Below are 13,658 nucleotides of genomic sequence, written 5' to 3' on the forward strand. Positions count from 1 at the left end.
GAAACAGTGTTTGGTAAGTAGTCAAATGTTTTAAAAGAGATAAAGCATCAATCCAGAGGGAAACAGAGTCTTTCTCGGTTAGATTAAGATTAGTCCCATCATTTTGACGATTTGTCGGCTGCCTGACCGTCTTTCCTTGGCTACTCTTGGAAGTCCATTGTGCCAGGAGCTGAATGTAAGGCGCTGGTGAAAACATAGCCAAACCCGACCAATCACACCCCGAGAGCCAATCAAATGCTTCTAACTACGCCAAAACTAGCTGCATCTCCTCCTTCTGTGTCGTCATTATGCGCGTTTGGAATGCTAGTGAGTTACATGTCACGGTGCTAGAAGGTGAAAACAAATTAGCAACACTTCTCATTTTTTTTCAGTCCTTAATATCTTGGACGCAACTTTTTGCTTTTTCATTATTCGTAAGCACACTTCACCTCACATACAGATATCAGATTCAATGAGTCAAATTTGGCAACAAAAAGTGACTCGGCACGGTTTTTTTTCTTAAAAAACCTCACTGTTACTAATAGCAAAACCTCTCAACGGTGTAGGAACTAGCGCTCAGCACTTCTGTTGACAGGATTAAAATGCACTAAGCTTAAGTAGCGCTCCAAAAAAGAAGAGAGAGAGAGAGAGTCCAAATGTCCATCCACAGAGGAACAGTTAGGCTATATATCGTCATCAGTCTTTGTTTCCACTACAAAACATTATGACTGGCCACATATTCAAACATTTCTATGTCCCCTGTTCCATCCATTACGCCTTATATGTTCTTATTAACAGAAACGTCAATCTGGCGCTGGCTTGGCTTGGCTTGGCTTTACTTTTCTCTGTGGCCCCTAAGTCAGAGGAACACACCGACGTAACTGAGGTCTGCAATAATGAAGCTTTACGTGTACAGTTTACAGAAACAAGGAATAACAGCGAAGAGAGATGAACATGCACTTGGTTATACTAACACATTATTTTTATAGCACCGCTACATTACTAATGAATCCGCAATGGACCAGTTTGTTGCTAATGTGAACTATTATGTGCTATCTATCTGTCTGTTGCACATAGGCTGCTGTATTTCGGGTTATGTGAAAGTCAGACATAACTCTGAACCCGTACCACGACTGCGCTGGAGCAGCTGTCAGTTCTTTCAGGTGCGATTAACGCAGTGGTCATTTTCAAACACGATTAAGATTACTATCTACTGCACTTCCCAAATGTAATTACTGCGTATTGCACTCAGTTTGTTCGCATGTAATATGTCCCCTCCTGGACAAGACTAAAATGCAATATGCCCTGTCATCTGAAATTCAGACTATATCTCAGTGTGATGCGAAAAACTCATTTACCAATGAAAAGCAAGGCACTGTAAAGCGAGGCACATTTATTTATATAGCACAATTCATACACATTAGTAATTCAAAGTGCTTCACAAATTAACAGATAAAATATCTCAGAAAAATGAGAGATTAAAAAAGGTAGAACGCATTAAAACCAAAAATAATATGTAGCCTATATACGTATGTTAAACTTTGTTTGCTTTTTAATTTGGTGCAAGACATGCACGTTATGGGATTAATACATTAATAGTCTTCATCGGGAACGTCTGAAAAGCTTGATATGAAGAGTATAATAGAACAAATTCAACTGTCTTCGAAATGCAGAGGGTGGATAGTGATGCCAAAAAGAGCGTTAGTGCACTAAATTCCTTCTCCAACAGCACCTCCTACTGGACAAACGTCTTGAGAGTTTGAAAATCTTTGAGCCATCATGATTTCCACTTTAAAGCGGTCTCTTCTTATCACATATTCAAAGCTTCGAGGTAAGTTTCAGCGCGAGTTATTCAATGATAAAATAATTCATGTTACAGTAAAGTTTTATTTAAATGTATCTGTACTTTTACCATCGTACCATCACTAACCGATTTACACTGTGCTATGCTCCTGTTATAGTTTTCAGTGACTTTGTAATCCAATGCTAACTGTGAATCTTGTGTTCACGTATCCTGTCGTGAATGTGCAGAAATGTACGGTTGTGTTTGTATTTATAATATGGATAAAAACTTAACTGCAAGCTTGTCGTTGTAACCTGGCTCCATAGCTCAGGGGTTAGAGCACTGGTCTTGTAAACCAGGGGTCGCGAGTTCAAATCTCGCTGGGGCCTGACTCGTTTTAGTTGAGATCCATATAAACTTGTCTGGAAAACAAAATTGTAATCTGTCACAATTGCAAAAGCACCGATGTATGCGTGTTGTACAGGTAAACTGTGTTTACCTGTACAACACGCAATGGCTACTTATTGTGTCTCCGGCAGGTTCACAACAGTGGTGATCAGAAAACCTCTTTAACTCATGAGTAGTCTTACACTCAGAACGATTGTACACAAAGGCACTGATATACGAGTGACAAAAGACATGGAATATCTTGTAACGTGTAGTTTCATGGTACAGTTTTATCGTAGTATATCAAAAACAACTGGGGTAGTCATGCACCGTTTGGAAGAGCCCGGATAGCTCAGTCGGTAGAGCATCAGACTTTTAATCTGAGGGTCCAGGGTTCAAGTCCCTGTTCGGGCGACAGTTTTTTTCTTGCCGCCGCAGGTTGATGAATTGAAGGTATTGTGTGCAGAATGAAAGCTCTTAGTCCTCTACGACAATATTTTAGCTCACTGCCAAAAGTAAAGAAAGGTTCACTACCTAGAATGCACCACACCTATTTTAATACCATTAAAACACCATACTATAAACCTGTTATACACTATAAACCAGAACATCTGTTTCTTTTACAAAATTGTATATGAACTGTATTTGTTGTTGTTATCATATTCTTCTGCTTCACTTGTCCTCTTGCACATGCCAGTACGTGGGTTGGGATGACAATAAAGTTCAAGTGGCGTTCCCTTTTGCGATAGTTAGGCCGGACACTGAACAACGCTTCCTCAAAACTTGCCTGGTAGTTCAGTCTGCTGAACTTGGCACCTCAGTGGAACAAGCACAGAAAACGTTATGCGCCCAACGTGGGGCTCGAACCCACGACCCTGAGATTAAGAGTCTCATGCTCTACCGACTGAGCTAGCCGGGCTATAATTACACGATTTTATATGTTACTTCATCAAATCTCCTACACGACACCTGATCCATTTCAATATCTCCTAAATATACCCTTTTATCCCATTTATATGGTGGTAGTCTTCTGACCCTTTAAACTTTGATTACAAGTCTAGTCTAGACATCATACTTGTGCCATACAATAAAGTCTAAGCCACTTTCACAAAACAAACAAACAAAATAGACGTAAATCATGAAAACGTTAACTGGTACGACACCTCTTTCTACGTATTGAAAAAAATATTATCTGCATTGATGTATGAAAAAGAAACGAAACAATTTTTTTAAACGCGACTTTAAAAAGTGCATTCCCTGACCGGGAATCGAACCCGGGCCGCGGCGGTGAGAGCGCCGAATCCTAACCACTAGACCACCAGGGACGTGATAGCACAATTGTCCTGATCTATCTTTCAAGGATAGACATAATGACTGAGCCAACATACGTTTACACCAAATTAAATTATAAGAGTAAGGCACAATTGTCTAAATTAAGTCACATTACTGATCACGATATCCTTGGGAATGCTAGGACTGCAACATGCATATACCTACACAGGACTGCTGTGTGTATCTTAATGACAAATGTATATACACAAGCTTATGCCCAACCCCCATACTTCAGCTTATCCACACTCACACCAACTCCAACCCAGTTCTGTACAACACCCCAGTTCAATTCATTTACTATGGGCCATGTGACAAGACTTGGGGTGTTCTGAGAGAGGTTTCAGGGGAGGGGAGGGGGGGGGTTCTTAGTATATATGACACTTGACTGAGAATGTTTTGGGGGTTGGGATGAAACATGACACGAGAGGGTTTGGAAACTGACTAGACGTAGCATTAGATTGCTTGAGTGAGATAAGCAGTTCTTAACTGTACAGTGGAGTTGGGCAGCCCAATATTAGCATCTCCTTAAGAAACCAACATAAAGCGTTGCTGTGGATGAGAAGGACACACATTAGGTGACAGGCAGGTCATCGCCCTCAGCAGGGCCTTACTGTTTAGCTTCAGTTTAGAGACTTTCAGCCATTAAAATAATATTACTCCATAACCAATCACTTCGCTGCATCATGGATTACTGCGTGTTGTGAGCTGAGTGATACAACACTGACACAGTGTCTACTTAATCTTCAAAGTGGTTTGATTTGTACTTGTTAACAAAATCAATTCTTGTTCGATTAAAACAATTTTTTTGAGGTCGCTCGATATTGCACCAATATTGTCTCTGTTCTGAGGTGAGAATAGGAATGTACAGAGAAATACAACAATGGGATTTTTAATATACAGATACTTTCTCACCCACCTACACACAAATCACATATAAATGAGTCACAGTATGTGAGACGACAGTGACGACAATGACAACCAAAGATTATGAAACCAAGTTTTATATTTGGGGGAGTGGGTGGGAGGGTTTTTTTTTTTAAAAATAATTTACTCCCAAAGTGCTTCATATAAAGTGCCGTGAAACAGACGAAAGTAAATAGTGGAATGGGGTTCGAGTTGATCCTGATTTATGACAGTTTGATCCTGATTTATGACAGCCTGGATTTATGACAGTTGTTCCCCTGACAGTCAAAATGTCTTCGTTTGCTTGCTTTTTTGCCCCCTTTAGTGAAATGCCTAAAATGAACACAACTTAACAAGCTACTGGCCAACTAAACTCTAGTAATAATTTACATCTTTAAAACGCCTGTTAGTATATAAAGCGCTGACAGTTTTCAAATAGAATGGTGAATGCTTGTCAGAGGTAGAACTGTTCCAATGGGTGTCTGTAAAAGATTTCATCTCTTTGTTCACAGTTAAAGCAATTTTATCCTTAAATAGGAACATAAGGCTAAATTCTTAGGACAGCACCCAAACAGTCTTCCCAGTTGTTTTCACAGATAAACAGGATTATACTTTTGTGTAGGAGTTAGTTGTAAAAGAAGATGTAATATTTGGACCCAGATCTTCCAAATGTAAACAATGCCTTAGAAATGAATTCATTTGAAACAAACAATGAAAGGGAAGCTGCTTGAGACATAAAGAGTAAATTGTGTGGATCGTGACACTAAATCCCACATTCACAGCTGTCCTGTGTACAGCAAGGTCGTGAGCATACGATGCAGAGTTCCAGCCTCTGGGTTTAAATAACTACGTTAGTCATCTTTCCATGGATGGGGTGAACGAAATCCGGTTTCGGTCAAGGGAACAGAGAGGTGCTCATCATCATCTTTCTCGAGTGCCCGTACAAACGAGGCGTCTGGAGGGGGGTTGGTCTCTGTCATCGGAATCGTGAGCGGTTCATTCGCCGAAGCTGCCTCTGGCTCCGAAGCCCCCGAGATGGATGACAAACCTTGCCTTTCATTCTGTTTTCTTTGTCTTCCTTTGCAGAACCACCAAAGAGCACCTCCCAGAGGTACCAGCACCAGCAGTAACAAAAACCAAAAATAAAGTTTGTCCTGAGGCTCATCTAAAACAAAACAGACAAAGATATTCTCGAAAATGTGTTATGATTTTCACCTCACTGAAATTTGTGGTTGTTGAGTAAGTTTTATGATTACATCCTATTAAATGACAAAACTGTGATCCGTTAGTTCCTTGTGTACTGTTAACGAATAACGCTGTGTAAAATGAAAGAATTTCGATAAACCATACCTTTCACCACAGTGATGCTGAAGGTACCGATGATACCGTGGGTCTTACTGTCTTTCACCATAAACACTCCACTATCCGAGGAGCTGACTTTGTCCAGAACAACGACGTTGTTCGCGACCGACGCTCTACTGCTGTAATCGGAGCTGCAGCGAGCCGAGCCGCTCTCCACAGCGCACACTGACACGGCCTCTGAGCCGGAACCGGCGGATTCCCTCTGGAAGATCACCACCACCGGGTCAGAGATGCGCAGATTTATACGGAGAGACTGTCCAGCCTCCACAGTACGGGTCACGTGCTGAGCTGAACAGAGAGCGAACGTTCGTTTAGGTTCCAAACGTTGATTAATTGTCAATACAACAAGCCTGGTTACATCAAGGTCACATAAATAAAAAGAAATGAATACAAAAAAAAACAAAAACCCAGAGTTCTTGTCCTTGCGTTCCTTCACTGTTTTGGTCGTGGTTACAGAAGCTGAAAGTTACTCGTACCTCTAACATCTTTACAGCTTTTTGTTGGGGTTAAAACAAAGCACCATCAATTGCTTTCCGTAGACATGTTTGCCAGTGTTTATTTGCATAAAAATATTCCCTGCGTACAGTATAACTGACCTTCAACATTAAGGGTGACTGCCTCAGGATGTCCTTCCTCTTCAATCTTTCCTTCTCTGTTGTAGCACCGGTACAAGCCAATGTCTCCTGGACGGACTTGGGAGATGGTGAGAGAGAGGTCGCCATTTCTGTAATTGTCATTAGAGACGGACACCCTTCCCTCAAAACCTGGACCATCAGCTGCGACTCCGTTATCGACTTTCAGTACTTGCCGATTGTCTTTTTTCCAAAGAACGCTGATAGCACTGTCTGAGATGTGCCTGTTTGTGTGCGCGTAGCAGTGAAGAACTACACTCTCGCCGACGGGCGCGTTGACTGTAGTCGGGACTGCGGACGAGGAAAAGACAAGACGAGCATGTTTTACTGCAATCCAGCTGTGAGCGAAATAAAAGACGGGACACTTTGAACAGGTCCGTTAATGTGTACAATAAAACAGAAAACCCACCCAGAACTTCAAGGCGAACATCGCAGATAGCGTCTCTATCACAGCTGCACACAAACCCGCCTTTGTCGTTGTATACGGCTGGATTTAGGGTGAGGGAGAGATTTCCCCCTCTGATGTTTTCGAGCACGAGTTTTGCTCTGTTTTTAAATCCATTTCCCTCAGTACAGGTCTCTCTGTGACATTGTACAACCAGTACTTGAGGAGGCGTGGCAGTCATCCATTTAACCTCACCGGAACACGATTTCAGGCAAGGCAGAGTAGCGGGTTTGTTTACCGTAACCGAAACACGCTGGAAACTTGAAGACGACACCGTAAGAACCACTACAAAAAGAGAGAGGACGCTGATCAGAATGAGTAAACAATCATTACGGAAGATTTTTAGGGGGCAAGTTCCAGTCTGTTGCATTTTCCGCTTACTTTTTATTTGCCAAGCGTGTGATTCTTAATTTGTTAATCTACAAACTTCAAGAATCATACTTGTACATTATAATCCTACTTTTAGTACCATGTTATGCACTTTTCCACCGTTATCTATATATCCATGAGAACTGCCAAAATACTATACCAGAGAGAAACACAAGACGTATCAGCAGCGTGGACTGAGTCGTCCTGATTTGGTCGCTAATTTTCATCGACATTCCGTTGAAACTTGTAAGACACGGCTGCAGATGTCTGACAGAAAGGCAAAGGATGTCTGCGGAAGTGAAAGACAAAAACACTTTACGAGAACAGTACGACAAGACAAAAGAGCTTATTCTCAGATCTATTGATTTACTCTGGCCTTATATAAATCATAAATTCAAATGAATAAATTGATTTGACAAAGTTATTAATAAGATGCCTTATTTATCTAAGGTACTAAATGTATGTCAATGTCTGTCTATGAAGTTGTTTGTATTTAACTCTATTACCTGTTCTTATTCTACAATAAACACAAAGATTACTGAAGAACAAAAAAGCATTATTATTACATTTACCTGAGTTTCAGTGAAATAAAATAATTCAGATTAAAAATCAAATATTAGTCTCCAATACGAAACAAGACTATCCCAGTGCTATGTTGAAAAATAAGTACAACCAAAAACTCTGCAATGCACCTCACAGATCATATCTTCCAAATACAAAGAGTCCATACATTCACGTATGCTTATGTGCAATGAACATTATTCACATGATATTACAACTAATAAAGCCGGCATGAAAAAGAAAAACCCACCCCACGTTGCAGGCCTGACTGCAGCAAAAGGCCGACTTGACTCAAGCTCAGTCACTCAAACTACGGTACCAAGAGAGCGGCGCGGGTGAGGAAGAGCTCGATAGAGTAACAGGCGAGCCAGCGGTCAGAACTGCGGAGCTCCAAAGTCGCCAGAGGAAGTCTTCTCAAAGCGCTATCTGGGTTGTCCACTAAGCTCCTAATGTGTTCTCCACAGGGCTCAGCTGCGTTTGATAATTGTGTTAGTTGACGCGCTGACAGCTAAGTTATCCAGAGTGGTCACACATTATGCTAGGTGGCTATCTTAAGAAACTAACTTTCTGAAAGTGTCAGCCTGAAAAGCGTAGAAGCGGAAACAGCACTTACACTTCTCGCCAAAGTGTAGCTATTTAGTTACCGAGTCCTCTCTGCAAGCACATAAACTAGATTAATACTTATATTAATGTAATATGCCAGACACTTGGTAACTACGTGCTTACTCCTCTCCACCCTACCGAACACACCCTCGTCTCTCCGTGGTTTGAACTCCTCACGAGCGATCGCTTCCTTTTTCCATACTGACCCCTAACCTGAGTTTTGATTGGTTACACAGTTTTGTAAACAAGACAAAATCGACATTTAAAATAATTTTAGCAATGATATTACAGATACAATGCAAATAAAATATACAATTCGAAACATTACTATTATATATAACACTAGATTATTAAACTTGACTCTTGACTTGCTGAGACAGTGCGTGACTGATAACAGTGGCGTTGTGTCCAGTGGAGAGACAGGTCGGTATTGTAGCTTTGATTTGCATTATCATACTCACACAAAGAGCACCGCAGTGTGAGTGTGTGTAAAAACCACTCAGACATGGTCACACTCTGTGACTCACAGCTAAAATAATGTTTACAATGTAAAACCATCCAATAATCTCACAATTTAATTTAGTAATTTGTTATAGCTACACAGATGTCCCGACTTGGTTACAACTTTAAACTGTAGCAGTTTACTTTTTGTCAAATATGAATTGTATGCTTTAAATAAGGTGGAGGAAACGGGTAGTACCTTGTGGTTTAAGTTCCAACTTTTGCAAACTGTTTAGCTGTTTCTGAAGAGTAAAGTTAATTATCCTTTCATATCTTGATTTTGCCACTGATGGAAGCTGGAGGACAATAGCGGTTCTAGTGTCGAGAGTCCACATGTACTGTCAGCTCTCATTGTTCTCGAATTAATCATGTACTCCTCACAAAAAGCGTTTATTTTCTCGTTACAAAAAGATAGGTAATACCGTTAAAATCTTTCACTGTGTGTGCCTCTCTTTCCTAGGCTCTGCAATTGAATTCACAATTTGGAAAGAAACGTCATTTCACAGTGTCCATGGCTGCTTTTCTGGGTATTTGGCATTTTGCAGCTCAAGACATGACCACTACATAAATTATGTAACACATAAGATTTATTGTACACAAACAAATAATGACAAAAAGAAAGTAAGACGAATATAACCTGCAAACAAATGACCTCAAGGTCGTACATAAACTGTGTGATAATATGCAAAATGAAACAAGGCTACATTATTTGATCTTTCTGTTAACTTATTATTATTCTGCTTGTGTCTTTACAGTAGAATCCCTCTGTTAGACACTGGATTGAGTATATCAGTAAGTTTGGAGCGATCGATGGCGATGTTTTTCTCATTGGTGGAGGAGGTTGTCTCTGAGAGTGCCTGAGAACACATGTGAAAAAATTTCCAAAATCATTCAAACCATTTGGTTGACAGCTGAGTTTCTCTTCCCGTTGTCAATCGACTCCGTGATCAGAGGGGACATCCTTTTCATGAAATTGTAAAAAAAAAAAAAAATTTCCAAACATCAGTGGTTGAACACGTTTGAGAGTGTCTGAACTATATTGACCGTATCAACGGCAGCTCCTTTGACATAAATTCAGTGAAGAGTACTTGCCTAAGGAAACTTCATTAGTTTCAGTGCGGCCCACTGACTTACATTAAACCTCAGAGCTCACACACACGTGTGGCATATGGGTCAGAGAGCGCCAGAGCAGGGTCTGTGGCTGTGTCCAAAATGGCATACTACATACTACTCGCATACTAATTGTGACGTAAAAGTAGTAAGTAGTATGCAGTACGTGGAAAATAAAAGTTTTTTTGAAAGTTCTCATTTTTGCGTACCATACTGTATACTAGCATGTGGAGTAGTGTGCAGTATGCAGTGTATACTAGGCTAGTATGCAGTAGGCTAGTATGCAGTATGCAGTACGCTAGTATGCCATTTCGGACACAGCCTATGGCACTGTTTACTGGGGATTTGGGCCAGAGGGCCGATCCAGGGTCTATGGAACTGTTTATAGGGGATTTGGGCCAGACTGGGCCGACACAAGGCCTATATATGCAAAAGAGCCCTCCAGGGTAAGCCAGTTGACTGGGTGCTGAAATGCGATAAATCTGATATGACACACAAACGATAATGAGCGGTAAAAAAAAAAAAAAAGCACTGGTAGTGCTCACAGAGAATTTGTTTTTATACTTGCGGTCTGAGAAGGGCACTTGTGTACCTTCAGCAAAAAGGCATCAAGTTATTACATTACCACCCCAGGAGGACGAGCGTATTTCACAGGCCATCTTTCATCACACTGAAAAACGCCAGGGACAGCAAAAGTAAAAGTAGAAGTACTCTTGCTAAAAAAAAAAAAAAAAAGAACTAAGTAGAGATAAACTGACAACCTGTTTTGTAAAGTGTAAGTGAGCGACTATTTTAATCTTACTTAAACATTTTTTTTAGGAGGGATATTTTAACTCTACCTAGAGTAATTTTTATTTATTTATTATTTTTAGCAAAAGAGCTTCTACTTTTACTTTTCCCATCTTTGAAAAAAATGCAACAGATGTCACTCTGAAATCACTCACATAAAGACTACAGGAGGAAACACAGGCACTAAACCTGTGTCAGGCGATACCACACCACAGCATCTCTGTTCACACCATGACCCGTCCTTGTCAGAGGACCAAGATCAAATGAACAATAAGACTAATGAGCATCCAAACAGTGTAGGGAAGACAAGGCGACTAGATGACTCCCCGGATGAACGCTGGTCTCCACCTGTGGTAAACACAGAGAGAGGATCATGAGGGTAGTTATTCTGTGCTAAGTTTATATTTTAGAGCACAGGGAAAACCTAAGGGCTCTTGTTTGATATATACTAATACAAAGGCACTAAAGCATCGTAAAGGAACGTTGATATGATCACGTGGGTGCTCTGAGTATGAAGCTGGTTCAGTTTAAGCAGACTGTTGAACTGTTCAGGCTGTGTCTCCCTCTAGTGACAAGACTATGGAATGACTTCACATTCGTGAGAAAATGTATCTTCAACGGACAGTTCAACAGCCTCGGGGTGGCCGCTGGTCTTCTTGCCGGCCTTCAGGTAATAGCAGCGATATAACCCACTATCTGATGGACGGACTTCGTTGATGGTCAGCGAAAGATCACCGTCTCTATAACTCGTGGTTGACACGGAAATTCTTCTCTCTAAATCCGTACCGAATGTGGAATTTCCATCTCGGGCCTGCGCCACTTGTTGTCCATCTTTTTCCCACAAAATGTAAATATTAGCATCTGGTGAATGTTTTTCTGTGTCTGCGTTGCATGGAAGATTCACTTTTTTCCCTGTTATTGCCTTTACTGGGGAGGGAACTGGGTGAATAAAAAACATACTCTGTCACATACAATGGACTTACTTCGCTCACACATCCACCCTGTTTACACAAGTTCAAAATAATATAGTGATACAAATATATATATATATATATATAATATTTGACATACCAATCACATTAAGGCGAATGTCACATACAGCCATGTCGTCACAAGCGCATGTGTACCAGCCCTTGTCGTTGTACACAACAGGATCTAAAGTGAGGGTTACGTCTCCTGAATGTTCGACGGAAATCTTCGCTCGGTTTTCAAAGCCCTTGCCTTCACGGCATCCCCCCTGGCGACACACAGCGACCACGAACCTCTCTTTGAACGTCCATCCAATGACACCAGAACACTCCCTTTTACAAGAGAGAGTAGCGGGTTTGTTCAAATTCACGGTGAGGGTGAGACTTGGAAGTAGTGACGCTGTGAGAGGAGAGAAAACAATACCAGACAGTATACATGTGAACGTAGGCGGAGACCAGGATCAACTGAAACAGATCTCTCCCACTTAGAAATAAGCAAAACATCAGCAAAGTAATTAAGTAAATAAATTTCACTTGAAACAGGCCCCTTACATAGACAGTTATTCGATTGCGACATGAAAAAATGTCTGTCTCCATGCTAGTTTAGTGACTACAATTGATATTCTAAGTAAACATTGAGTAAAAAAATTACTTGTAGAGTCTCCGTAATTTAACACAAGGCCTATTGTTTACAGTCAAGCCAAAAAAGTTCCTAAATGATTTAGCTTCTCAGTGAACATTTGGTGCAGTCTCCAAGCAAAGGTGGCAAAAGTAAAAGGAGAAGTACTCTTGCCAAAAAAAAAAAACTAAGTATCCGCGCGCGTGTGTACGTGTGCGTCGGGGGTGTTGCAGTACAAGATAAAGTGTGGCGACACGCACATTAATGGGAAACTCTACATTTCAGGGCACAGCCAATGAAAAGTCAAGCAACCCCATAGCACCAGCAAAAGAAGATCTCTGGTGCCGCCCCTGCATGCACGTAAAATAGGCCTGTTTCACGTGGTCAAATAACACTCGGATTCAGTGGCGATTCTAAACGTTTTTGACTGTGGGGTCTCAAGTGGAGCACTGACTCATTCCAGGGTGCTGGTCAAGGCTTCGAATTGATCCATGGCTAATCATGGGCTAGGATCTTTGGGTGGCACCCGGGGTGGGGGGGGCTCGTGCCCTCGAAGCTTTCCCTCTGGCCCCGCTCCTGATCGAATTTGCACGGCATTTCGAACTGTATAACAGACAATTAGTCAAGCATACTGGGTTAATTCGCATGATTTATTAACATAAAACAGATAGACCTTTTCAAATGCTTCGAGGGCACGAGCCCCCCTAAAAGGAAACGCGGCTGTGGCGGGAGGGAGGACGGAGGCGGAAAAAAAATCTCAGGGATTCTGTGGGGGACCTGAACGGCCGCAGTTAAAAAGAGACGTCAATCACACACACACATTAGTGGTAATCGATATTTCGATAGCTGATTGTTACACATGGATGAGAGCGTATCTCTTATGTAAAGCGAAACAAGTCCAAAAGTCGATTAAAGCTAAATCATAATGTAAAATGCGTATGGCTGTGTGCATGTGACCATGCAATACTCAAGCCGTACTGACAAATCTTACCGTAGAGAAGTACAAGACGAAATGGAAGAATCCACGATGATCCAAGAAATAAAGAAGCCATGAGGAAACGGTTTTCAATAAAATCTAGTAAAACACCTTTTTATTCACTAAGACCAGGTAGGCCTATAACGGTGACTTGTTAGTCTGCCATAGAGTCAAAACTGCATTCAGACAGTCGGAGAAACTAGTCTTGTTCTATCGACCGTGAGCAGACTATAAGAGAACTGTTGTAATTCTCTGCAGAGAAGTGATGCTCTGCCTTGTTTATGGTGATAACTGACTTTTGCTACACCCAAATTGTGGTTTACGCACGTTCCCACAACG

At 41.2% G+C, this 13,658-nt stretch overlaps 4 non-coding genes across 4 annotated transcripts; 2 read left to right on the top strand and 2 right to left on the bottom strand.

The window, feature by feature from the left end:
- The first annotated feature begins 2,078 nt into the window (after nucleotides 1-2,078).
- On the top strand, nucleotides 2,079-2,151 carry trnat-ugu (transfer RNA threonine (anticodon UGU)). Its single transcript has one exon. It is a non-coding gene; the product is annotated as a tRNA-Thr (tRNA).
- Nucleotides 2,152-2,490: 339 nt separating this feature from the next.
- On the top strand, nucleotides 2,491-2,563 carry trnak-uuu (transfer RNA lysine (anticodon UUU)). Its single transcript has one exon. It is a non-coding gene; the product is annotated as a tRNA-Lys (tRNA).
- A 432-nt stretch (nucleotides 2,564-2,995) lies between these two features.
- trnak-cuu (transfer RNA lysine (anticodon CUU)) lies at nucleotides 2,996-3,068 on the bottom strand. The gene has a single exon. It is a non-coding gene; the product is annotated as a tRNA-Lys (tRNA).
- Nucleotides 3,069-3,402: 334 nt separating this feature from the next.
- trnae-cuc (transfer RNA glutamic acid (anticodon CUC)) lies at nucleotides 3,403-3,474 on the bottom strand. Its single transcript has one exon. It is a non-coding gene; the product is annotated as a tRNA-Glu (tRNA).
- Nucleotides 3,475-13,658: the final 10,184 nt, after the last annotated feature.

This window comes from Chanos chanos, chromosome 11 (assembly GCF_902362185.1).
Source record: "Chanos chanos chromosome 11, fChaCha1.1, whole genome shotgun sequence".
NCBI lineage: Eukaryota > Metazoa > Chordata > Actinopteri > Gonorynchiformes > Chanidae > Chanos > Chanos chanos.